Source organism: Myotis nattereri (genome assembly GCF_964212035.1).
Source record: "Myotis nattereri genome assembly, chromosome: 20".
Taxonomy (NCBI): Eukaryota; Metazoa; Chordata; class Mammalia; order Chiroptera; family Vespertilionidae; genus Myotis; species Myotis nattereri.
Window position 1 is genome coordinate 12,527,773 of NC_138096.1, and position 26,941 is coordinate 12,554,713.

General features: G+C 45.5%; 1 protein-coding gene across 12 annotated transcripts in view; it reads right to left on the reverse strand.

The window, feature by feature from the left end:
• The window catches only part of AKT3 (AKT serine/threonine kinase 3), a 227,906-nt gene that overhangs the window by 104,130 nt on the left and 96,835 nt on the right, over nt 1-26,941 (reverse strand). The gene's annotated exons all lie outside the window — the stretch shown is intronic.

Here is a 26,941-nt window from a genome sequence, read left to right on the forward strand (position 1 = left end):
CTACATAGGAAAATAACTTTCTGTGAAATGCTGTAAATAAGTCTTGGAAATTAAAGAATCTGGATTAATAGAGCTTAAAAACCATAGACATGGTCACACACACACACACACACACACACACACACACACACACACAAATATAACTATAAGAGCCCATGGTACAGTGCCAAGCACATAATAGTTAATACATTTATCAGGTTTTGATATAAACCTACCTACCAAAATAGAAACGTTTGGCAACCAGATCACCATTGTCTTACCTCATCAAGAACTCTTCATCATTTGAAGCAAGAGAAGTGCCCTAAGATACCACAAGAGCGGGAGGCTACCTGGTCTGAGTTGTCAATTCTTCACCCGCTATCTCTACCTGGTGACTCAATCTCCAATGTCTGATCGCAGTGCTACAAAAATTTGGAAGTAGTTCAACTTTCCCGACCAATCAGCTTCTCCTGACCCCGGTTATCTTAGCTCAAACCTAAGGCCTGACTGCTCCCTTATTTTATCCCATCAGTAGCAAGGCCAACACTGTGCAGCCTAAACCAAACCCAACACCTTACGTGGCCCTTCTGCTCATGCGCTCCACCTGCTCTCCATTCTACTCACTCCCCAGCTCCTACCCCGATGCATCTGTCACCTCCAGATTATTCTCATATCACTTTTCTGCTCAAAAATTCTGACTCCTCAGCCAGATGGCGTGGCTCAGTGGTTGAGTGTCGGCCTATGAACTAGGAGGTCACTGTTTGATTCCTGCTCAGGGCACATGCCCGGGTTTTGGCCTCGATCCCCAGTGTGGGACATGCAGAAGGCAGCCAATCAATGATTCTCTCTCATCATTGATGTTTCTCTCTCTCTCTCTCTCTCTCTCTCTCTCTCTCCCTTCCTTTCTGAAATTAATAAAAATATATTTTAAAAATTTTCTGACTCCTTACTCTTTACTGTAAAGTGCAAGTCTCTTAGCATAAAATGCCAGCTCCTCCATCCCTTCCCCCTAACATATATTTCAGAAATGAAATCACTCCTCCGAATCAGCAATTCTCACACTTCTTACCTTACACCTCTTTATACTCATAAATATTACTGAGGACCCCCCAAAATATTCATTTATATGAAAATGATTACACCTATAATGTTTACTGTATTAGAAATTGAAAAAGATATATTTTATTGCTTCTTTTAAAAATAGCAAACACATTACATGAAATATTTTGATGAAAATTATATTTTCTAAAACAAAAAAATGAGTGAGAAGAGTCGAACTGCTCTCCACTTTTGCCAATCTCTTAAGTGTTTGGCTGAATAGATGGCCAGAGTTTCCTATGGGCCCGCACTCAACCTGCGGCAGCGTGTTATTTTCATTGAAATATGGGGAAAATCCGCTCAGACAGGCATGGAGCTGGAAAAGGGAAGAGCATTCACCTAGTTATCGGTATCTTTCTTCGCTATTACACCAGCATTTGACGAGTGGTAGTTTTCTAAAAGATCACTTGTGATGTGGAATGAGAAACCATATCCGGGAACTTTCTACACCGTTCTGGGAAAATCCCCGGGTCTAGACACTGAAGGATTCTTTCACACGACGCGTGATTTTGTAACATCACCCACCGGTCTTTTCAAAAACACTGGTCCATTGATCTTCCAAATATCAGCCCATTTCACTCTATAATCTCATTCGCTACCACTGCAAATCTCATCAGAAGAGCAAGCACTGGGAGCTGTAGGCTCACGCTAGCAGATATGTTCTCCAAAATTCAAATTTTTGCTTGAAAACTCGATTTTCACCCTTGGCAGTAAAGACTGTCATTCTTTTTTTGCCGCGGTGTGTTCCAAGTGCCTGTCGTCTTAGTAGCTAGTGTCAGGTATAGAAAACTTGAATCCCATCTAAAGGAAGGAAAAGGTTACCCACTGTCAAAGCACAGTGCTGACTTATTACTTTTATTTCTTTCAACCCTTTTTTAAGATAGAGGTGGGGTACCAGAGGAGGAACTAGTCTTCCAAAGAGAAGAGCAAAAGCCTTAGGTCTCTCTGAATAGCTTTGAATAAATAACATACACTGGATATAGCACCGTGAAAATTCAAATATTTTAAGAATTTCCAAAGAAGAGCTTTTAACCCAAAATTGGCAGCTTTCAGTAAAAATTAATTTATATGATTTTCAGAAACCATTAGTCTTAGGTAAATGTCTTCATGGCTCAATAGTTACTTAAGACAAATAAAGGTTTAATGTTAATTTCAGTATGGAATCTATTCAATTTCATGGTTCACAATATTGTAAATATTGAGTTGCCTGTTGACAGATACCAACTAGATTTACACAGAACTGCTTAAAAATATATAAATATATCAGAGTACGGCCCTAACCGGTTTGGCTCAGTGGATAGAGCGTCGGCCTGCGGACTCAAGGGTCCCAGGTTCGATTCCAGTCAAGGGCATGTACCTTGATTGCGGGCACATCCCCAGTAGGAGGTGTGCAGGAGGCAGCTGATGGATGTTTCTCTCTCATCGATGTTTCTAACTCTCTATTCCTCTCCCTTCCTCTCTGTAAAAAAAAAAAATCAATAAAATACATTTAAAAGGAAATTAAAAAATATATATATATATATATACATACATACATATATATATATATATATATATATATATATATATATATATATATCAGAGTACGTATCCACTGGTGGATTTTCATTAAATAAGTATTGGCCCCATAAACAAATACTGAATGTATAGTTCATAATAGTGTGCTACATCTTAAATATTAAAGCCAAATATAGTTCCTAAAGAAATACACAATGAATGTAATAAAACATTTGCAATCTCTGAAATTGCCTATTGCTTTTTACATAGCAGATCACAATACCATCTTCCAATTAGTTCTAAGTGAAAGCCGTATTAATGCCTCAGGGAGGAGGAGGAATGTGTTTCTCGCTGAAATTATCATCCTCTTTCACGTATGTCTTGAAAATAATACTAATGAATTTTTTCATATTATCCACACTGCAATGAGGCAGCATAATAAGTTTTCAATTACACAGGAATAATCTGAAATGTAACTTTAAAAAAAAGGAAAATGTTTTTGCATATTGTTGGCACTCAGCAAATCTATGTTGATTAGGTTTTCCAGCTCCTGAAAACCTAAATTTTCAGGTGATCATTCTTCTTTTAAGTCCTTTCACGTATGTCCTTTCCATCCAGACAGTGTGGCTCAGTGGTTGAGCGTCAACCTATGAACCAGGATGTCACAGTTTGATTCCCAGGCGAGGCACATGCCCAGGTTGTGGGCTTGATCCCCTGCATGGGGCATGCAGGAAGCAGCGATCAATGATTCTCTCATCACTGATGTTTCTCTCTCTCTCTCTCCCTTCCTCCCTGAAATCAATTTAAGAAAAGTATGTCCTTTCCTTGCCCTTGGGACCAACTATGCAATCTCTTGGACAACTGTCACCAACCAGCGTTGGAGGTGTGCTGACGGAAAGACTCGTGATGGCTACAAAACACGCCCAAAGCCTTCAGACTCCTGCCAGCTCCCTCATTGTAAGGCGCTGCTCGATGGAGATCACAGATCAAAAAATAAGGTTCTGTAAACATTTGTATGTTAGAATTGGCAAAATAATCTTCTAATAGATTCATCCATTCAAAAATGCTCAGTGTCAAAATATGCCCACGCACCCAGGCTGCGGCAATGAATGAGACCGACCCGGGCCTGCTGGAGGGAGCTTCAAGTTCGCGGGCAGCTAAGGACAGACAACCAGAGAAAAGGGGATGATGTGAGCAATTCACATGCAAAACGGCAACGTCCCCCACGTTTTCGGTCATTCTTAGTGGCTCAGGAGGCCGTGCGGGGGGAGGGCATGTGTCCTGGGCCGTGGCATTTCCAAACGGCACCTTCTGCGCCCTGAGAGCAGGGGGAGCGGTGGTGTCCGGCCGGGTGTGTGCCGTGGGCGAAGGGGCTGGCAGGATCGGCAACGATCCTTCGGTATTTCATGAGAGAACTGATTGCTGCTCCGTGGACGCCAAGACCAGGCACGGCACGCACTCCTTTTTGAAGCCTCGTCATGACAATATAGGCAGGAGCTGGCGACCGTCTACAACGTGCATCATCTGGCGTAACACGGGACACACCTCTGCCTTTCAAGGTGCAAGATGCTGGCCACGCGAGTCCCTTCTCTCATGGCCCCTGCAGTGCTGATTAAAGCGGCCGCCCTGCCAAGTACTCGCCTCTGCCATGACCTCTTGCCCAGGGCGTCTGGCTAGTGCGGGGGGTGAGGGGGGTGGGGGGTGCAGAGGGACCTGTCTGCTGGGCACTGGTCAGCGTCCTTCACCACTGCCGCCGGCCCGCTGCAAGGCGCCTGCCATTTCGGCGATTTCGTGTTGCGCCTCCCAGATGCCGGAAAAGCTTTCCAGATGTGCCGCATTCCTATGCGTTACCGCATGTGCCCCTTCGAGATTCTTTTGAAAAGTGCATCACAGTCAAGAAATTTGGCTTCCACTGCAGAACGCATGGACTTGTCACTCTTAGGTTAAGAATAGTTTGCAGCCCTGGCCAGTGTGGCTCAGTGAATAGAGAGAGCGCCGGCCTGTGGACTGAAGGGTCCCGGGTTCCATTCCGGTCAAGGGCAGGTACCGTGATTGCAGGTTCCGTGGCCCTGGTCCGGGTGCGCACAGGAGGCAACCGATCGGTGTCTCTCTCTCACATCGATGTTTCTGTCTGTCTCTCCCTCTCCCTTCCACTCTCTAAAAATCAATTGAAGCCCTGACCGGTTTGGCTCAGTGGATAGAGCGTCGGACTGTGGACTGAAGGGGTCCCAGGTTCGATTCCGGTCAAGGGCATGTACCTGGGTTGCGGACACATCCCCAGTAGGGGGTGTGCAGGAGGCAGCTGATCGATGTTTCTCTCTCATCGATGTTTCTAACTCTTTATCTCTCTCCCTTCCTCTCTGTAAAAAATCAATAAAATATATTTTAAAAAGTCAATGGAAAAATATCTAAAATATCCTCCAGTGAGGATTAACAAAAAAGAAAAAGAAAAAAGAAAAGAACAGTTTTCACATCTACTTCCCAGGCCAGGCCGGGCCCATGTATTGCACTGAAGCTGAAGACCTGCGCACTGAACGCCGGTGCCAACTGCCGGCTTCCCCGGGCCTCAGAGCGGCCGCTGGCAGGACCCGATCTGTTGGGCCGTTTCTGTTGGGACCCGGATCTCTCCCAGCCCCTCTATCTTGAAGCATTCTGGGAATCGTTTCACGGTATGCAGTAAATTAGTCAATCACATCTCCGTTCCCTTTGCTTTCAGGAAACACTGCACTTTAAACCAAAAATATGATACCTTTTATTTTTAAAACGTAGAGCATCTTAATGGAGTTGTAGTATTACATTTTACTGTGAGAGAAAAGCAATGGGGTGGGGGAGAGGGAGGGAGGGAGGGGGAAGAGGAGGAAGAGGAGGAGGAGGAGGAGGAGGAGGAGGAGGAGGAGGAGGAGGAGGAGGAGGGAGCACACTGTATCCACACAAACTAGCCAACAGAAAAATTGCATCTTGGCAATTCAATGAAGCATAAACCGTGAGCCGGGTTTACACAGCGGTGGTATGTTGTGGAGAATTCCTCGATCCGTGCCCGGCCTCCCGCTGGGTTCAGTGTGAGCTAAATTACTGTTTTGCTTACATGTTCGCCCTTGTAGGCCGGGAAAGCAGGGCTTTCTGTCTCATCTGCTTCCCGCACCACCCAAAGTCCCACCTCCACGCCCTGCGCGGAGCACACGGCCGCCCCTGCACACGTGTCACCCAGCAGCGAGGGCCGCGGAGCTTCAGACCATTTCAGAGCACGGATCCCGTTTAAAAAGACCGTTTCCCTGGGAACGGCACCGCCTCCTTACTGTAAATATTTTCCATGGCACCACCCGTATCCTCTAACCACACCAATCCACGTACTTAGGCTCCTGTAGGGTACACAGGCTGCAGGGAACAGGCTCCAGGAACATCCGATAGGGAAGCAGCGAGTCTTTTCACGCAAACCCCGCCATGGACCTCAGCGCCTGGGGCAGGTGTCACCCACGCCCCGTGGGACATAGCAGCAGCGCCTCCCATGGCAGGGACGGGATCTGCAGGGAGCAGTCGGGTCGGCCCCTCAGGAGGCCTGGGTCATCTGGAAGGACCCTCAGGAGATTCAGCTCCCCCTCAATATTAAAATCACCGCCTTAGAGAATGACACTCCCAGTCTAAGAGCGGGTTTGCTCTTAGACTCTCGCCAATGGCGTGTCTCCTGGATCACTTTTCAGGAGCAGGGACCTGACAGTGACACTGCATCGAAGCACAAATGCTCTAGTTCTGAGGGCGGGCCCATGGCCTCTCCTCTGTTCTCCCTGGACAGTGTGCGTGCTGGACAGTGCAGGGCACCAGTGGAGAGAGCAGTGGTAAGCGCCCGGCTGGCCGGCGTGGCTCAGTGATTCAGTGTTGACCAATGAGCCAGGAGGTCACGGTTCGATTCCAAGTCAGGACACATGCCCAGGTTGTGGGCTCCAGCCCCAGTGTGGGGCGTGCAGGAGGCAGCCGATCCATGATTCTCCGCCCGAGCTCTCACAGCACGCGCAGAGACTGGTGCTGGAGTGCCCTTACTCTGCACACACAGCCACGCTGAGGTGCTGGGCATGGTAACAAGTCAAGCACAGAGTTGAGATCTGAAAAGAGAGCTACTGAAATCAACCAAGGCCCACTCTGACATACGGCCCAGCTTTCACAGGGGAGCAATGAGTGTGTTACGTGGTCGGGACACAGCCCCGAGGTCCAGGGTTCCCACGCCAACCCTCCCCATCACTTGAGCTCTCTGTGCCTCAGCGTCCTCATCTGGAAAATGGGCCAGTAACAGTACAGAAGAAATCAATTAGTGTTTACACTGCCATTTGTTAAATGAATGAACATCTTAAGATATGGCTAATCAAAAAAGATTTAGTGAGTGCTGAATACATGCAACATACTAAACTACACAAAAGCAAATCGAGTATATGAAATAAAGTGCACTTTATTAATTTCAATGGTCCACACAATCACAGTTTCACATGAGTTGAGCAAAGCAGATGCTGTGTTTCTGTGGGGATAAAATTCCAAGTTTTGTTATTCACTCTTCCAGGGCCCTAGATTTTCATCCCCCCATTATTATTGATAATGAATCACACATATCATTTAGGTGCAACCAACTGAAACCTCTTGTTAAAAACTGGTAATGCTGTCACAGACATCAACAGTCTTTCTTAATTCAGTAGCACGTCAATCCAGGGTGACACAGCCAGCACGCCACTGGGTTTGATGAGTCAATATCTCCATGCTCCTTTCAAATTATCTCATAGGAAAGTCACTACATACAAAAAACAAAAGCTCAAGTGTGCCACTCAGTCCTCTGACATCAGGCCTTTCCATTCTCCAGTCCTTATTGCACAAGTTAATTATCATTTGATTTCAAATACGCTGAAATCAGAGATGTTAAACGACACATAAATGTTAGACTTTTATAAATGCTTAGGGATAATGGTACATTTCAACTTCTGGCATATTTCTATTTAAGAATTACATATCCAGTGAAGTAAGTTATTCCTGATTTAGATTGTATTTTAACATGTGATTGTGTTTAAGCTTATAAAACTGAAGAGAATATAATGCTTCCATTTCAGTGAATGCTGCTATGTATTCAAAAGAACGGTTCAAATAGTTTCGAACATTAGAATATCTGTTATCAAAGGGATAAAAAGTAAGACACACCCAAGTAAAATCATAACGATCCTACGTCATTTTCTTATCCTTTCTGTAAACTGATCTAATTGGGCTGTTTGTGGCCAGTCATCTGTTACAGTTTTCTGAGAAAAAAGAACTAAATGTGCTTCAATGCTGCTCTCAAACTGAAGTGTACGGCTATATCTGGCATTTTAAGAGAACAAAGAAGCAGAACCACGGATGCAACCCTAGTCAAGTACTTCAAGAAGTCCGTGTCTCCTTCCCCAAACAGGCGTAGAGGCCAGATCAACAGCAGCAAAGCTGCTGAGCTGTCAGGAATGAACTTCTTGCCGTGGCCCTCTGAGGGCAGTATTCCCTCACACATGGAGAGAAACTCCGGAACACAATCTCTACCTACCATTCTAATAAAAAGACATATTTTTAAAAACCTGAAGGGGGTATATGTGTACGTCAGACGTAAGTTTCTCTTCCCTTGTCGCAATCCATACCTCTGCAAGATGGCAGCGCTTGTTTTCAACCGTTTCCAGTGAGTTGGAAAAGAAAGCTTTCCTTAAAACCGAGGCATCAGGAAGGAAAATGACTTGCAAGGTGGATACCATACAAGGCATTCAAATCACCATGAAATAAAAAAAATCATATTGGTGAGTCTGCACCCACTGTGCAAATACTCTATTAAGTGCCTATGAACGTGATCTCTGCAGAATGATTTGTTTAGAAATCTCGGGCATCAGAACATACAGGTCTTTCCGTGAAGGCTAAGTAATCCCAAGACATCAACATTCAGCCCCAAATTCTAGGTGACTGCGTTTCTTCTTCACCCAACCACGGCCAGGAGGCTCATTCGTGACAAAGCGCTTGTTTATCAATAAAATATAAAACAGGTGACACCCTGGTGATGCAGGACCGGAGCACCCACTCCTCCTTCATGCTGATGTGGCCACTGTAAAAGTCTGTACACAGCACAGAGGTGTATCGATTTACTTCCCGGGACCCAAAACGATGGGCGACGCGCGTTCCCTCCCTTTTCCCCAGAAAGCGCCGATTTCACCAAAGCAGGAGGAAAGTTTCCTGGCATTCATTCCCTTGTCAAGGATTTTTTTTTCCTTATGTACAAAACACTGAATAAGTAACCCTGTATAATCCGGAGCGTGACCGACATTTTAAGAATAGAGAAAGCGCTAATCTCATGTCAGAGTCTCCGAAGTTAATTAGTGACTCGAGGAGGCTACACTACACCCCCCCACCCCCCTCCACCCAAACCAGGCCCGGCTGGGAAACGGAACAGAGACCAACATTACTGCCAGCAGGTGAACAGCAAGGCTGACTTCCGCACAATTACCACCTCCCGACACGTGGTAGTCATTCAGCAGGAATATGATTTTCTGTAGAGCAGCGGTTCTCAACCTGTGGGTCGCGACCCCTTTGGCAGTCGAACGAACCTTTCACAGGGGTTGGTCGCCTAAGACCATCCTGCAGATCAGATATTTACATGACGATTCATAACAGTAGCCAACATTACAGTTAGGAAGTAGCAACGAAAATAATGTTATGGTTGGGTCACAACATGAGGAACTGTATTTAAAGGGCCAGAAGGCTGAGAACCACTGCTTTAGAATCTGCATGCATCGCGTCTATGAATTCAGGTGTAAACTCTCCACACAGGCATAAGTGTGAGCAAACTAGTTTTTTTATAAACTTTGTAGCACTGGCATTAAGCAGTTTTATTCTTTTTAATAATAAAGACATATTTAATAATAAAATACATCGTGGAGAATTCTGAGGTCAAAGAAAACCATTTTCATTATATTCTAACGCCTGTTTATTACTTCAACAAAATGTACAAAGAGCGATCTGAGCGTCAGTGAACAGGATGCAGATGCCTGGGAGAAGAGCAGGTCATTTCATACAATCCCTGCCTGGAACACACATACAAACTTCAGTCTAAACATCGCCGCAGAGAGGTGCCAGGCAGCGACAGCTGCTGCGCGCTGTGCTTTCGCTTCAACGCAGGAAACGATGAACTCTGACGCCGCGTTGCCGCCTCAAACAAATAAGTGGCTTGCCTCGCCAAGAAAATACTCGAACTTCGCGGTTTCTGCCTCTCTTGCCTTTGTATCTTAATCATCTTCTGTTCTAGAAAGTGCTACCGAGTTTACCAACATCTTTAATCAGATTGCCTCGAAACCACAACACATTAAAAATTTTAAGCCAAAACATTTAGCAAGATGCCTTAAAGAATATGTCAGACAGGGAAATACTCTTCTGTTTCCCACTCACTGGCCAATATTTTTAAAAATTACTATTCATGCAGGATTTTTCCGAGGCACAATTCAAATCCGTCTCTATCCCATTAGAGCCAGGAGTTCCCGAAGGCCTTTTTTGTAAGTGCCTTGAAAACATAAACAAGTGCAGCTTTGTCCACGTGTGTAAATGCCCGCACTGTTACGGAGTTTCATCCTAACCTGTGATACAACTTTTCAGAGGCTCTGGGATAGTTCCATTTCTTTGGTAAGATGAGTTGTTTTTGGTAAACGTACCTTTATTTAAAAAAATAAAAAAAAAATACCTAGACTATAACACTTACCATCTGTATATGAATACTGGCATTCATTGCCCTGTGCTATTAAACATTAAAATACCCTTATATAAAGCTGGCATTGTATTTTATAGCATTCAAATGGAGGCTAATTTTTTTAGTATAACCAATTCTTCAAAACCAAAACAGAAGTCCTCAGGTACCACATCCAGTCCTATAGTCACTCATAGAAACTGGGGCAGGCACCTGGCCCAGGTGCCATGGCCCCCTCCTCCGCCCCCAGATTCTTCATCCAAAATTAATATTTGGTAGAGAGAGAGCATGCGGGACAGAAACAATTTTAAAGAAAAATCTTAAAGAACCACCTACATCCATGTGGGAATCAGCCTCCCTGTCCTGAGGTTATGGATTCCCCCAGGTCAATCAAAGCCATTTCCCCAGTAAGAAAACATCTGCTTACGCCAGCACTCTCATCCCTACATGAGCTTGATCCCTTCCTTCGTCTGGAAAATAAAGAGTTCTGACAATCAAACAATGCTTTCACAGCCCACCAGGAGGTGAAACACGATCTTTAGTATATTGTCTGCTCACGGAGAACCGCTGTCTATGAACTGTAATGTGTTCCAAAGTCTCACTCTCAAAACAATTACGGTCCAAACACTGCTTAAGTATTGGCCGAAACAGAAAACCGTCACTCTGAAATAATGAGGTTAATACTGAATTAAAGGAATGAGGATAACCTGTGCAATCTCATACTGGGGGGTTCGAAGTAGAAAGGGGATTTTATAGGATACAATATAAAGTCATCATTACAGAATGACACTCATACCATATCCCCAAAATAGTCTATTCAGCGGTTCATATTCTCCTTAAACAATTGATTTCCCGTCATATTTATGAAACAATCGTAAGTCACTAAATAAACATCAGGCTTTATATAAAAAACAACCTATATCTCCTAAATTGCCTCTAGAACTTTAGATGATCACTTTTCAGTGGTCAGAGCATTCCCCAAACCCTCCACTCAGACATCACACGTTACAGAAATAAGGGATGACAGCAGCCACCACGGCACCCGCTCCAGACATTCTGAACACCCCGTCCCATTCTCTCCTCGGGAGATGCTTGGGTAGCAGTCACCGCTCCCTTCTTTCAACAGATAAAGAAACTGACTGACACTTAAACAGGTGAAGGGCCTCTCACACACTCGCTCCTCTGAGTTAAGTGATATTGCACCTGGTCTGGGGGACTTCGAAGACACTGTAATAGTCCATCACCTTCGTATGCACACATGCCGGTACCACTAAGATTTCGCAAGCGGCACTGAAGAACTGAGAAGGGCTACGATCTGATGGCAAAGCACAGTGATACCCGCCTTCACCCCAGCTCGGCTCACAGTGCTCAGCCACTCGCCGACGCCCCGCCCACCAGCGGGCGCCCGCTGGCCCAATGGGACCTCCACCCGGAGAATGGCACGGGGCCTGCTCCCAAACGAGGCCACTCTAGCAGGACTGACTCCGAAACTATGGATGTTTGTGCGTAATCCCACCCACCGGAGTAGGAACGTCTCAGAGGCCTTACAAATAAAAGGGGAGACTCAATATGTGAGATAAAGGGGAGGGTCAGTGTAGCTGCCTGATGACTCTCCAGTCTACACCCTCTTGGCCGACACAGATTGGAGGCACTTGAGGAACAACTGACAGTGAGATAAAGAGTTGCTCTAGAATCTTGATCTAGAGTCTAGATCAGTGATGGCGAACCTTTTGAGCTCGGCGTGTCAGCATTTTGAAAAACCCTAACTTAACTCTGGTGCCGTGTCACATGTAGAAATGTTTTGATATTTGCAACCATAGTAAAACAAAGACTTATATTTTTGATATTTATTTTATATATTTAAATGCCATTTAACAACAACAACAAAAAAAACCTAAAAAATAAGTTTGCGTGTCACCTCTGACACGCGTATCATAGGTTCACCATTACTGGTCTAGATCAAGCATGTCAAACTCAAAGGCTAACACGGGCCGATACTACCAAATGAGGCACGTGGCCCGCGGGCCCCGAGTTTGACATGCTGGCTCTGACTGGGCTTGACCCCCATGTCTCGTGGAAAAAACCACCGCTAACCTCCCGTGGCCCCTCCAGAAAGACACGACTGCGGTCACGTCGCTCTGTCAGCATGCCGCCTGTGAGCCACACATCGGACATTTCTGCTTAGTCATCACGCAACGAAACCCCAAATGTTTCAGGGAAATGTGAATTTACCAATAGTCAAAAGAAAGCCTCGTTAATTCCCCACAAGTATTTTTTTAAATATAAAATCCAATAGTACGAGAAAAGGAAAAGGGAGGGTCAAGTCAGCTTTTCCCTTCCCGTCTCCCAGTACTTTACTTCTGCTGTGATGGGCTGGAAATGTACAACAGTTTTAGTGGTTCTAGAATATAAGTTCCTTTGAGAGGTTTTATTTAACACCCCTGCTTCTTCTCGATGACTTAAGGTCAAAGTAAGAAAACGAATACTTAAATACGCATGCTCACTTCGCCCTAAATAGGTGTTGTCAGACCATTTAAACCATGACAGCTCTATTACATCTCTGACACCTGCCAGCAAGGATGGTCCAGAAGGAAATACACAACCCAGTCATTACTCCACGATGAAAACGCACGCCCGTCGTTTGCAGAATCAACCACAACCAAGAGAAAGAGTACGGACCAAGAAGGCTGGTTCCCACTTAACTACGATTCACCGCTAGTGACACCCAAGTTCAAGGGAAGCTGGAATTACTTGGTAAAACGCACGTGGTACGCTCCATCCCACCCCTAGCGGTAGGCCATAAAACAATTCCCTTTTAAAGGATGGTTTACATACTGACTAGTGAGTGTTAGATGGTAGTGTACCCACCTCAACTCCTGGTCAAAATCTCCTGCTACCAGTTAGCAGTCCGCCCCTCAGCTTAACCACACAGGTGAGTTGTGGCCCACGTGAAGAAATAGGAAAGTCTGTGTTGTCTTTTAAAGAAGCCACTTTCTAAAACTAGATGTGAGCAAGGGGAGGAAGAGGAAGTATTAAGCCCCTAAAGTAATTAACGAGATAAGGGGACCTGGGGTGGGGGGGTAGGGCGGGGGGCAGGCAGGCAGGAAAACAATGATAATTAGGATGGACCCTCCGTTAACCAGACCCACACATACATTCGCTCCGTCGATGCGCCCACATCGGCGCACCCCAAACCGTCTCAAGCTCCGGCCATTATCCGGCCCGACATCTGCACATGTTTATGCGTCTCTCCAAACAACCTCGCGCGCGCCCTGCTGGAGCTGTCATCCCTCCTTCTCCCGATCTGGCAGATGGCAAGTCAACAATCGGCATCAACAGCAGCCGAGCATCCCCCGCCCTCCGCCCGCCCCCCCCCCCTCCGCAGACACAATAATAACTTCTTTGTGCTTCCCTACAATGCAGCTGCTTAAACCATTTCGCTACAAGGCTGCTCTGCCTTAATAAAAAAAAAAAAAAAATCCCTTCTGTCAAGTCTAAAAAGCAGCATAATGTTAAGCAAGCTGAAGCCACAGCACAGCTGCACGCGGGCAGCCGCACTGACAGCTCCTCCCTTCACAAAGCCGGTGAATGGAGGGGGTTCATCTGAGGCTCACACAGTAATTAGTATAAAACAGTCCGACAGCCTCTATTATGCGGCGGGAGAGAAAAGCTGGACAGAGCTGGGCTGCTGTTTTGCGTCAAGAGTTCTGCGGCGCAGCAGATAAATCATGCGGGGTTTTCTCCTCTCGCTGTAAAGACAGTAATAAGGAGGAGGAGGGAAGCTAATTTGAAAACTTGGACACAGTCATTGTACCATATGGCGGGCCTTTATCCGCGCCGAAACGCGCGCTAACAGTCACTTACGTGCTCCCCGCTTTGTTTCGCAGTTGTGGTTCTCTCCGCAAACTGGATTTGAATATCTGATACTCAAGAGAAGTTGTGTGCAATTAGCCGCAGAGCGGCCTGGGTTTAATTCCGGGGCCCTGCACTGCCATCTAGTAAATGCAAAACAAGATGAAACATCGTGTCCACCTTGGAAAATGATTCTTCTTTAACTCAATAATAATAATAATAATAAAAAGAATGGGTCCAGGTTTTCGCTGGACTCTTGCTAAGTTAAGGTGCGGTGGTTTTTCGAAAGGATATAAGCTATGGCTGTTGGAAAGCTTTCTACTGACCCATTTCAAAGGCACCAAATCACCGAGAGAATGACCTTTCGTTAAGACCATCTGGTTCAATTCGGTATTTCACTGAAGCAGATGTGAGTCATCTCCATAAATATCAGTAAGACTAGACCTAACAGAAGAATTTCCTCATAGGTATCCTACAATTTTTTTTTTCAAGAAAATCTGTCAGTTATTAAATAGTTATTAAGTACCATATGCCAACCACCAGGCTAGGCACAGGGAAGATGACATAATGTCAGAAAGTTTTCACTTCTAAAATAAAATCTGAACATACACTGACTTGGCATTTTTGTCTGTCCACTTAAAAATTGCATAAAAGTTTGCCTCTTGTTTGAAAAAAAGTTTTCAATAATATTATGGCATTGCTTATCAAAGTCCAATATATATCAAAGGGACATTTTTTTTTTCCTGACGAAAATGTGTAGAAAAGAATTGTAATAGTGGTTTTTCTCTAATAAGCAAATTCATTTTAATTCCAGCTGTGTGCCCCTTTAGATAAAACTATACAGTTTTATGAACTACATTTTAAACACTCCAATATACTTGACTGGAATTCATATGAATCATTAACATTTCAAGTGGAGTGGAATCATAGGTTGGGATTTCTACAACATACATGGACCCACAAGTCCCGTTCTGATCAATATATTAGGAACATGAGAAGTCAAATATTTTAAGGAACGATTAGCTCAATATAGAACTCAAGAGTCCCTACTAAAGCTGGAGCTAACCTGTGTCTTTAAAAGCACACAGATGGCCATGGAAATAACATCCCAATGCTACACTAAAAGACTGTAGTCCTCCACGGATGGTAGGCAGGCGTAAGACATTCAGAAGAAATGGTCCCATCCGACAACTTCACTGAGAATTTTCTATGCTAAATCTAGCTCAGAAGGTAAACTCTGTCACCCCCTACTGGTGTAGTGCTTCCCTTTATACTACTAGTCCTGGGTCGTAGGACCACATAATTTTAAGGTGAAATTATTTAATCTTTGCATTTTGCTTTACAATTTACCAAAACTTTAGATATTAAAATGGGTCTTTAGGCCTCATTATGCTCAGTCAGAATCTTTGACATACATAGATGTCCTGTTTCGGGACGACCTGACCAGCAATACATGTCTGAGTCTGTCCGTCTCCTTTCAAACCAGGTGAACCTATTCTATTAACAAGGTCACGCCCTGGTGTTTAGAAAGACGTCAATCTCCAAAAAAAAGGAAAGTCAATCTTCTTCTGAAACTGTGCAGAATTATATAGTAACTATCCTGGTGCATGAAGTGAGCAAGAGCAATAGGTGAGCAAAAGTAGGTCTACAGTTGTTCGTATGGAAAATACCAGCATAATGAATAAATAACCCAAGAATAAATGGTGTTTCGAGTTTTCACAGCTGTAAACCTCTTTTTGCCCACCCCAGTATTGTTGGGAAAACAGGTTCAAAGACGTGACCACCACATTACGGGTCTCTTCACCACTTAACCAATAAAGAGCCATTCTTTGGGTAAATATGAACTTGTTGGGGAAAGCAAGGTTAGGGCATGTCTGCAAGCTGAGGCGGCTATAATACTCAGGATGCAGGATGTGAGCGTGAACTCCGGAAACTGTGGAATAGTGATGGGCGTGACCTCAGAAGATGTGTGGGCGTGGCCTGTGATCGTCAGTCTTTCTCCCCTGACGCCACCCACCATCTCTTAGCTACCCGAAACCACCTGGCAGCACGTCAACGGTACCAATTCAGAAATGCAACTGTCCTTGGGGATGAGTCAGGATGACCCTAAGAGCCTCTCTAACAAGAAGCATTTGGCAAGAGCGCGAATGGTAGAACGCGTCCTCCCTGCAGTCACAATGCTGAAGACCAGCCTTTACCTACGGGCACTGCGACTGGACACTGCACCCTGACAGAACCACGCTGCAAAGGAAACGTTCATGCGTTAAAACAAGGATGTCAAACTCAAAGGCTAACACGGGCCAAATAAACGAGGCATGCGGCCCGCGGGCCGCGAGTGTGACATGCTTGAATTAGAACTTCAGATGGAGAGGACGCTAGTATGTCTGGCAAGCATTCTCATTTCGATCTGCCTACAATATGTCTTTTTAAGAAGAGTTCATTCATATATGCCACAAGGGTGAAAAGTGAATGTTGTCTTGTTGAACGTGAATAACTAGAGTCTTCATCAGAGGTTTAACAGATCCAAGTACAAAGTATAATGTGTTTGCAAATAAAGGGTGTCCCAAAATTCACGCAAGATTTGAATTTTGCGTGAGCATTAACAACAACAACAAAAATAAAAGCCTAATTTTACTTGGTTTATTGAATCAGATTCTAATATCTGTTGCCCTTTGATTCCAATCCCCTCAATTTGATAAGCATTGCCAAGTACCAATGATGGCCCAGGAGCAGGGACAATGAAGACCAATGAAGACCACGGCTTTGCGTCTGTGCCAGCAAAGCCGTGGAGGCCATTGACCCGATGTGCTATTCCATACATAACCCTATACTGTATACTTTTTGAATCAATAAAAAATTTACAATTTTTAATTATAAACCTGTGTTTTCTATCAAAATTACTTCTTGCGTGAATTTTGGGACACCCTATATAATGTGTTTGCAAATGTCTGGTCCAAGTCTGTCGCCACTGAGAAAACCATGCGGGGGTCTGCCGATACCCTAAGCAAGACGGCAACCTGACCCCACGCAGGACCTGGTGCTGCTCTGAGGCTCTGTCAGTTGCAAGAGACAAAATCCACTGAGGCGTATGTAAGCGAAGGATCACTCACTGTAAGAATACAAACACTCATTAAGGAAGAGAGCCGTCTGTGGAACTCAAGCAAATTAGATTTGGAAAATGACATCACTTCCCTCAGTCCTGTTCAGGGATGGTGCGTGGTCTGGGCTCAGCCTCTGGCCTCTCATCTCTCTCTTCTCTCTCCCACTCCCCGCCACCCTCTCTGCATCTCGCAGATGTCGGCTGTATTTTCCACGCACGCTCTACCCACCAGCTCCTGGGCGTGCTCTTTAGTTTTGTTTCTTTATACGTTCAGCTCGCAGGCAGCCCTAAATGGCAGTTCCAACCCTGACACAACGGTATGGCTTCACCTCCCCAGTTCCTTGAAGGAACTCATGGTCACATGTCCACGGATCAGCTGGACTGGGGCAGGGTGTCTGCCCAAATCAACAGGAGATGAGGGTAGAGTCGCGTCCCTTAGTCAGGGCCATCGGCAGAGCAATAAACCATTGGCATCTCTAGGACACTTAGCCATGCCGGCTCTGCGTATGTGTGCGCGCGCCTGTGTGTGTGTGTGTGTCTCAGGAAACAGATTTCTGGTTACTGGATCCGTGTCAGCAACTGGAAAAATTACTAATTTTAAGGGCTGTGTGGAATAAGTCACTGAATATATCGAATATGTTAAAAACACACAAAAATTTACTCCCAGACTCCTCTGTTTTGTATGACTACTAGACCGAATTATTGAGACAACTATTAAGGCATCCAGGCGAAAGTCACTTGAGTCTGTCATTCACTATTAGTATATAAAACGGTTATGTTTTTATACTAGTGAACAGTTTGTACTTAACATATGAAAAAGAATGCATCTCGGAGAAGTGTCCCCGTGATTTCTGTACGACTACAACACAAGTCCGATTCGCACCAGTCGTTTTGTTCCTGCTACTGTGCACTGTTCCAGTTGCAACAGCCCCGCACAGTCAGTTCCTCAGATCACCGTTTGCCATCTCAACCACAACGCTGTGGATTTCTGCAATCGCCTCGTCCTTGACAAATCCTCCAAAATCCTAAACAAACCACTGGAGTGTGTTCTACCAGGTGCCATTCATACACTCCTGGTTTCATCACCCCAAGCCCAAGGCGGTCCCGGAGGCAGCTGTGAGCCTTCTAGAACTGCATCAGCGTCTTCCGCAGTGCAGCACGGCCAGGACAAAGGTCTTCCTCGGGTGTCAGCCTTCAGACCCGCTCTAACTCCTTGACAACTGGTTGGATCAAAGAGGTGGCACTTGGGAAGAGAAGCACCACTTTGATACTGGGATGAAGATCACCAATAAAAGGAGGATGCCTGGGAGCATTATCAACAATACGCAATTTCCTGAAAGGCATCTTATTCTCCAAACGGTACTTCTCCTGGGCTTAGCAACCCAGGAGGACAGCCTGGAAGAGGAGTTGGGCCATCACGGCCTCCTGCTCCTGAGTTCACTGGCAGCCTGTGCTTGCTGATAAGCTTGAAGGCCCTGGCCTTCTTACTGGGTCAGACCACAAATGGTTTCCTTGTAGCCTGCAACATGGCCCCAAGCCAGACTGTCATCTGTCCTTAAGCCTTGAAACCTGGCATTGACTTGGCCTCCTCAGTACGTAAGAGTCTTTTCCGGCATCCGTTTCCAGAATACAGTTTTGTCCATATGGAATATTTGTCCTGGAAAGTAATTTTCCTCCTCAACCAGCTCATCTAGAGTTTCCAAACTCCTTCAGCTGTCTTCACACCAGCCCTCGCAGACTCACCGCTCACTCGCACATCATGGGAGGAGCGATGATTCCCGAACTGTTGAAACCACCCAGAGGTGGCAGCAAAATCAACATTACCGTCGGGTCTAGAATTTTCTTTCAACATTGCCAACCGACGTTATGCTTTGGCTGTGATCGCCATGGTGTTGAGGGGCTTAGGTCTGCATCTGGTCTTCAGTCCAGGGCCTTAGAAGTTTCTCTGAGTCTGAGATAGGCCCTGCCCAAGTTTTCGTTAGTCTCGTTGCTTCCATGGAGGAGATCCTTTAACAGCTTTCGTCACTTTGTTCTTGTTCTCCCAGGCGGAGCTGTGGTGGAACGGGACATGCCTGACTGGTGAGCAGTAACCATCACTGATCTCCCACCTTCATGGTCCTTCGTCACCTTTCATTTCATGTCCAGGTCAGCCACTCGAAGTGGCCTCATACTGGCAACAGGAGCCATGGATTTTGGGTGTTTAAGGGGTCATGACGAACAAAAAGCATTAGATTAAACCAGTGCAAGAGAAAATGATACAATCAAGAGATGTAAGCATGAGATGGATGAGGCTGCTGCCCATGTAACACAACCTACTATTTACAGGAAACTATTTTTTTTAAGAAGCAGAAAGAGTGCACTCTAAAATCATGATAAAAGTATTGTATAGCCCTGGCCAGAGTTGCTCAGTGGTTATAGCATCGGCCCGCCCACTGAAGGGTCACAGGTTCGATTCCCGGTCAAGGGTATGTACCTGGGTCTCAGGTTCGATCCCTGGCCTTGTCGGAGCATGTGTGGGAGGCAACCAATTGATGTGTGTCTCTCACATCGAAGTTTCTCTCTCTCCCTCTTCTCTCTCCCCCTTCCTCCTCCCTTCCATCGCCTCTGAAAATCAATAGGGAAAAAAATCCTCGGGTGAGGATTAACAAAAGAAAAAAACAAAACAACAAAATAGTAAATACATAAACCAGTCACATAGTAATTTTCCTCCTCAATTATGTACTGGACATAACTGCATGAGCCACACTTCCGGAGGGCAGCCCGCGAGGTGTTTACGTCAGCGTCCACCCGGACACGTGAGGGAGGTGTTGTGTTGGGATGGGAATTTTCAGCTCCAGTATAATCTTTCAACACCACCTTTTATATACATGGTCCTTCCTGACCAACATCAATACGTGTGTGGCAATGACTATTTGTCAGAAATCTAAAACTTACTTTACCACAGGGAAGAACTTACTAATATAAATGCTAGTTACTCTCTACATAAGACATTATTTGAAAAAGTCCTGCCATGGAGTCATTCTAAGACTTGCTGTTTTTACAAGGCATCCCTTTTTTTTCGCTCCCAGTTCTTCACGCGACCCTTCCCTCCACTGGTGAGGTGGGCAGGGCAGGCATGACCGTCCCATCGCATTCTCTGCTCCTGTGGGTGCCACACGAAGAATGAAGGGGAGTGGTGTCGTTCAAGGGTCCCAAACCGGAAGTACCGGAGAAGAGAACAGGGGGACACCCTGAGCTTCTCCCCACTGGGTGACTGACATCGAAGATGATAAAAGACATTTGAGTGGAAGGCTGTGGCAAATGGCTCCTCAGTTCACTTTCAACAGCAGAGTTCTAGGATGTTATGGTTTCCCAGATTTGGAAATCAAGCTGTAGAGTTGTTCAGAGAGATGCCCGTGGACCAGTTCTTCGGACTTCAATCCCAGGGCAGTTCTAGCTAACCTGGAGGCCAAGCACATCAAACTCAACTAACACGGGCCAAATAAACAAGGTTTAAGGGCCGCAAAAAAACACCAAAAGCTTCCATTTCCATAGAAACGTAGGTTTATTTCGATAAGTATAGTATAAAAATAAGCACGAGAGCAGTGATAAAATTCATGTTTTCTTCCTGACACTTGGCAGCTCTTCTCTGCTACCATCTTTCCTACCTCGGGCGAACTCTTGTTCGCAGTGATCACTTTCAAAACTGACCCGAGGTGAATGTCAGTAATTCTGGATCTGACAGGAGACTTCTTCCCTTTCGTAATTATAAATAACTGCTCACACCCGCTGTCCTGGCTGGGACGCAAAAATATTCATTGTGGGCTGTGAGTTTGACATGCTTGCTGACCATCAAGCATACATTCTACACTGTTCTTGTAAGAAATCCAGCAAACTCAAGTCACCTGTAAGGGCACTTCTATTCTGAAATGCATTAGAATGAATCCAGGACACTGAGTCCAGGACGTTATGTAGTGCATCGATGATCTTCTACATGCATGGGAGTAAGTGTAGGGTAAGAGAGCAATATATATATATATTTTGACTGGCTACCTCCTACACACCCCCTACTAGGGATCAGACCCACAACCTGAGTATGTGCCCTTGACCGGAATCGAACCTGGGACCCTTCAGTCCCCAGGCCGACACTCTATCTACTGAGCCAAACTGGAGCGATATTCTTTGTGTGCTAAATCTAACAGAAAGGGAGAAAGAGGACCTTTCCTTTCCATTAGAAGCAGCCAATGTGTCCACAAGAATAACGTCTAAGGTGCAGGTCACATGGTCTTTCTGACCAGTTAGTTATTTTAAAAGGTAATTTCATCTGCCCGGCCAGCGTGACTCAGCAGTTGGGCGTCGACCTATGAACCAGGAGGTCAAGGTTTGATTCCTGGTCAGGGCACATGCCCAGGTTGTGGGCTCAATCCCCACTAGGGGGGTGCAGGAGGCAGCCAATCAATGATTCTCTCTCATCATTGATGTTTCTCTCTCTCCCCCCCTCCCTTCCTCTCTGAAATCAGTAAAAATATCTATTTTTAAAAAGATAAAAGAAGCCTAGGCATTATGATGCACTTCAGTTTTTAAACCAGAATGAATCTCTGCATATTGCACAATATAAAATCTCTAAAAGAGCCAAGCATAAAACATTCCCCATAATTTCACAACCCACTTCGGAAATGAAGACATTTACATTTCCCGTCACTAAAATATACATCGCTTAAAAGGTCACAGCAGGTGTACTTTATTCTCATGAACAAAATGTTTAAAATGAAGAACAATTCGTACATTTTGACACATCTGCTAAGTTCATGTTGCAAGCACTAGTCTGCTGGCTTCAGTTTTTATTATATTATGCTTCCACTCAAACTTGTTACCATAAAAGAGTAGCTCCCTATAACACAAAACTGGAGAGAAATAGATGCATAAGTTGAACTAGCAACAAACCTAAATTTACTCTGATATAAAGTCATAATCCCATCAAAGCAGTTTCACCTAATTGTTTGCATTTCTAAAACAGATCCTATTTATGCTTTTGAGTCCAGGCATATCCCATATAATAAAAGCCTAATATGCAAATTGACCGAACAGCACAATGACCAGTTGCTATGATGTGCATTGACCATCAGGGGGCAGATGCTCAATGCAGGAGTTGTCCCCAGCCCGCAGGCCCCAGGACAACCAAGGTGGGTGCCAGAGGGGACCCCCCTGATTACCCCAAAGATTGGCCCTGATCGCTGGCTAGACCTAGGGACCTTACCCGTGCACGAATTTTGTGCACCGAGCCTCTAGTATATATATCAAGTGCTAAGGAGAAAAATGTGTCACTACCGGAAACTTCACCTTTTCCAGAGACCTGATACAATCAAACCTCACTTCTCACACATCTCCCATCTCGAACAGTTTGGTTCTCCACCAAGTTGTTCACAGGAAAAGTGTCTCAGTTGTCGAACCAAACTTCGGTTTTTGAAGTGACAACCCCTTCAAGCTGATACCTGAGCATGACACAAAGCCTTTCCCAGACAACAAAGGAGAGAGTGCTTTTGTTGCTGGTGAAATCAACAAACAGCATGATTTTAAAACAAAAAGAGGCCATCAAGAGTGCGAATGTGGCTAAGGGTGTGAAGAAACAATGACCACAGACCACTGAAGAGGTGGAAAAGGTTGCCGATTTGGACGAAGGAAGAGCAGTGAGCCAGGGACAGCATTTGGGGGGCTCACATTTCTTATAAGTACAGTGATGAGTGAACAGGCAAAGATGCTACATGTTGACCTGAAGGACACCCTGGACCAAATGCTTGTAAAAGGGGTTCCTTTAAGGCTAGCAGGGGTGGTCTGATAATTTTAAGAAAAGAAGTGTTTGTTTATAGCTTAAACAGTACATCAGACAAGTACTATACAGAAGAAAGATTAAAACAGGGAGTCATTTGGGGGTCTGGAACAGATTCATTCAATTTACATTATTTCTAAGGGGGAAATTGATTCGGCTTTCGAACAGATCGCTTCTCAAGCAGCCTTCCGGAATGAATAAAGTTCGAGCGCTGAGGTTCCACCGTAACACACTCCCAGGCCCAGGCCTCAAACTAAAGTCAGAGGCCCCTGTGTTACACACGGAGAGTCAACAAATTCTATCAAACCCACAAGAACCAATCCCAGACCGAGGGCCTGGGTGAGAATGCCCGACCCAACCCCAGGGCAAAAACGAATGGAAGATTCCCGTCTTCAATAAAACATCAACCAACTCAGACAAACCAAACCTCAGCTCTTCCATTAGACATGAGTAATATAAAAACGTATCACTTTCCCTAACCGGTTTGGCTCAGTGGATAGAGCGTGGGCTCACGGACTGAAGGGTCCCAGGTTCGATTCCTGTCAGGGGCACGTACCTTGGTTGTGGGCTCAATCCCCAGTAGGGGGTGCGCAGAAGGCAGCTGATCGATGTTTCTCATTGCTATTCCTAACTATCCCACTCCCTTCCTCTCTGTAAAATCAATAAAAAAATATATTTTTTTTAAAAAAGCACCCATATCACTTACCTAGGAAATAATCTTTCTCAAGAAATGGATAAAACGGATCTGAACACTCTTTTTCAAAATGATCACTTCTTCGTCAACGTTTCAATGTCCCAAGTGGACTTGCGGGTAGGTGCATGATGTGTGCTTTTCACAGACACCAGTTTCAGGCCACAGGAAGGTCTGAGAGACGATGGGGATGCCGAGATGCCGTTATACACGACACAAGCGTAACTGTCTGAGCCCGCTCTTACCGGGGCCTTTATCAAGGAGCACTGTACGGAGCAGCTCCGAATCCCATCTCAACGGGAGGGAGACGGAGTGGGCTGGCACGGGAGCACTCGACGTGCCTTCTGAATACCTCCGTCTCACACCCAAATCAGGAGCATCTGCCCACCAACTGCCAAGATCCCGCCCAGCCTCAGAGTGGTCCTGCACTCAGCACTATTCCTGGATGCCTGTCCCCATTCAAAAGGAAGGAAGGGGAAGAAGGAAGGGAAGGAGGGAGGGAGGGAGGGAGGGAGGGAGGGAGGGAGGGAGGGAGGGAGGAAGGAAGGAAGGGAGGGAGGGAGGAAGGGAGGAAGGAGGAAGGGAGGGAGGGAGGGAGGGAGGGAGGAAGGGAGGGAGGGAGGAAGGAAGGGGAAGAAGGAAGGAAGGGAGGGAGGGAGGAAGGGAGGGAGGGAGAGAGGGAGGGAGGGAGGGAGGGAGGGAGGAAGGAAGGAAGGAAGGAAGGAAGGAAGGAAGGAAGGAAGGAAGGAAGGGAAAGCAACAACATGAAGAAAATACAAACAAAACACGACGCATACTTCCAGAGCAATGTGCTTTTTCAGTACGTCAGAGAAAAGGTAAGTACAGAATGGGTCGCTCTGAACCCAGTCAACTCTGGCTCATCTGCTCCTCCATCTCCAGATCTGAGGACACAGGAAATGTGCTCCAGAATTTTCCATCTGGATAACCCGCCAGGTGGCCTTAGTACCTCTCACTTGATGTTGTGACTGACTCAGGGACCTGAGCCCGACAGGCAAAGCCTCGGCCTACCTGGCCAACACTTTCACAGCCGGATGTGAGATAAAAGCCCAGTCCAGCCCCCGACCCCTAAGGACAACGCACAGCAAAGGGGAGTGCGTTTCCACCGGCTTCTTTCAAGTTCAATAAAGTGGCCTCTGCCGTGAAACTTCATTTCAAATAGATTCTTACAAAACGTACAGCCTTTATTCCAAGTCACATACGGCAAATCCCATCTTATAAGAAACATACGAAAAGCCCTCAAGTCACTCAGAAAGGCTTTTCTGAGCCCGGTGCCCGTGCGCTGTGGGATTGGGGGGAGGGAGGGGGGAACGCAGGGCCCTGGACCTTGAGGCCCTTGGGAGGGAAAGTCTGCACCCAGAAACAAGAGATGACATGAGATGGGTCAAAGCCAAGAAACATTAAAGGGGGGGGGGGCAGTGGAAATTGAGAGAACAGTAGACTGCTCGTTACTGTGACGTATACTATTTTCTCCTTTACAGAGTGGCAAAGTCAGCTGGTTATATCTCTCTTTTCACTGGTCTAAACCTCTGTGCATTAGAGAACTATTATGCGAGCAAATCAGTGATCGAAACAAAGAACGGAGACTCAATAAAGCAGCTCAAAGACATCCTGTTTTCAACTACAACTATGAGGAACTTTTTATATATTATAAAAGGCACTGAACCTTAAAGTTAATTAATTATATTTTTTGACAAAATTGTCTATTAAACATCTCTAAGCTGAAAAACAGTTTCTTCTTGATTTCCAACAAAATGTAGGGAGTCCTAAATTTGAGCGTAAATATGAATTGCCAGGGTGCTTAATGCAAATGTACCCATTTTGCAGGATCCCAGGCCTAGAAAATGAGTCCAGTTTCTAGAAAACTGCATTTTTAAATATATGTTTTATTGATATTTTAGAGAGAGAGAGAGGAAGGCAGAAGGAGGGAGGGAGGGAGGGAGGGGGAGAGGGAGGGAGGGAGGGAGGGAGGGGGAGAGAGAGAGAGGGAGAGAAACATTGATCGGCTTACTGGGGATCAAGCCCACAACCCGGGCATCGATACAGCAACCTCTCAGTGCATGGGATGCCCAACCCACTGAGCAACACAGGCTAGGGCTAGAAAACTGCATTTTTCACAAGCATCCCAAGTAAGAATTCAGGTGGGGTGTAGCCCACCCTTTAAGAAATAATAAGCACACACTTCCACAGGGAGAACATATTTGATTCCCTGAATGAAGAATCAATTCTTTTTAACTATCAAAAAAAAAAAATTAAGTAGGGTGAATATCATTTGACTTACCTACTAGATGTAAAAATATTTTATACATTAAGGTGAACTCAATGAATGCAGCAAACAACCTAAAAATACAGCAAATGTTTAATATGGCCTGTTGGTAATATCTGAGTTCAGTTTCTATGATAAACTTACGACAAGTCATTTCTCAAAATAACAGATCATTTTCCTGAAAAACTTCATTGTTGCTCAACTTGTTAACCAATATTCTCTTTCTCAACCCAAGAGAAAGTTCTTTATTTATGAGTAAGCACTCAGGCCCACAGCCATAAGTGAGCTGTCAAAAAAATAAATAAAAAATTAGGAAGACAATGGACCAAGGGTATAAGGCTCAAAATACATCAGGACGCTCAAATTCGGAGTCAAGTTTGTCTTCTACGTGGTTCTCACAACCCTGAAAAGCCACAACATCTTCATGAAAAAGCCGCAGTTCAGCAGAGACAGGGATGCACAGCGAAGGGGAACTCATTTGACCCAAACAAACGCCTGCCTTCCTTCGACAAGTCAGAGCCAGGCAGGCAGGGGCGGGCCAGTCCCACCCCATAAGCAGTTGCCCTTGTGGCCTCGCCAGGGCTCCTGCCGGAGCCAAGGAGAGAGGCGTCGGCCTGCAGTCAAACCCGCCCCCGGTCACCAGCCTCACTCAGTTTCCAGCAGATCCCTTCCACACCCCCTGGTTATGACAGAAAGTGAGCAACTCACACAAGTGTCAATGCTTTCCGTTAATGTGAACACATTAACATTTAAAAGGAGCCCAACCTACGTAACATACTAACTGGTCAAAATGAGAGCAAGGCAGCTCATGCTGACATGTGTTGAGGGAGGAAAAGAAGGGGAGACAGTGGGCCACGCTTAGCCCTGGGGTCGGTCCTCCTCCATCGACCCGCAGCACCAAGAGGTGTGCAATGAGGCTG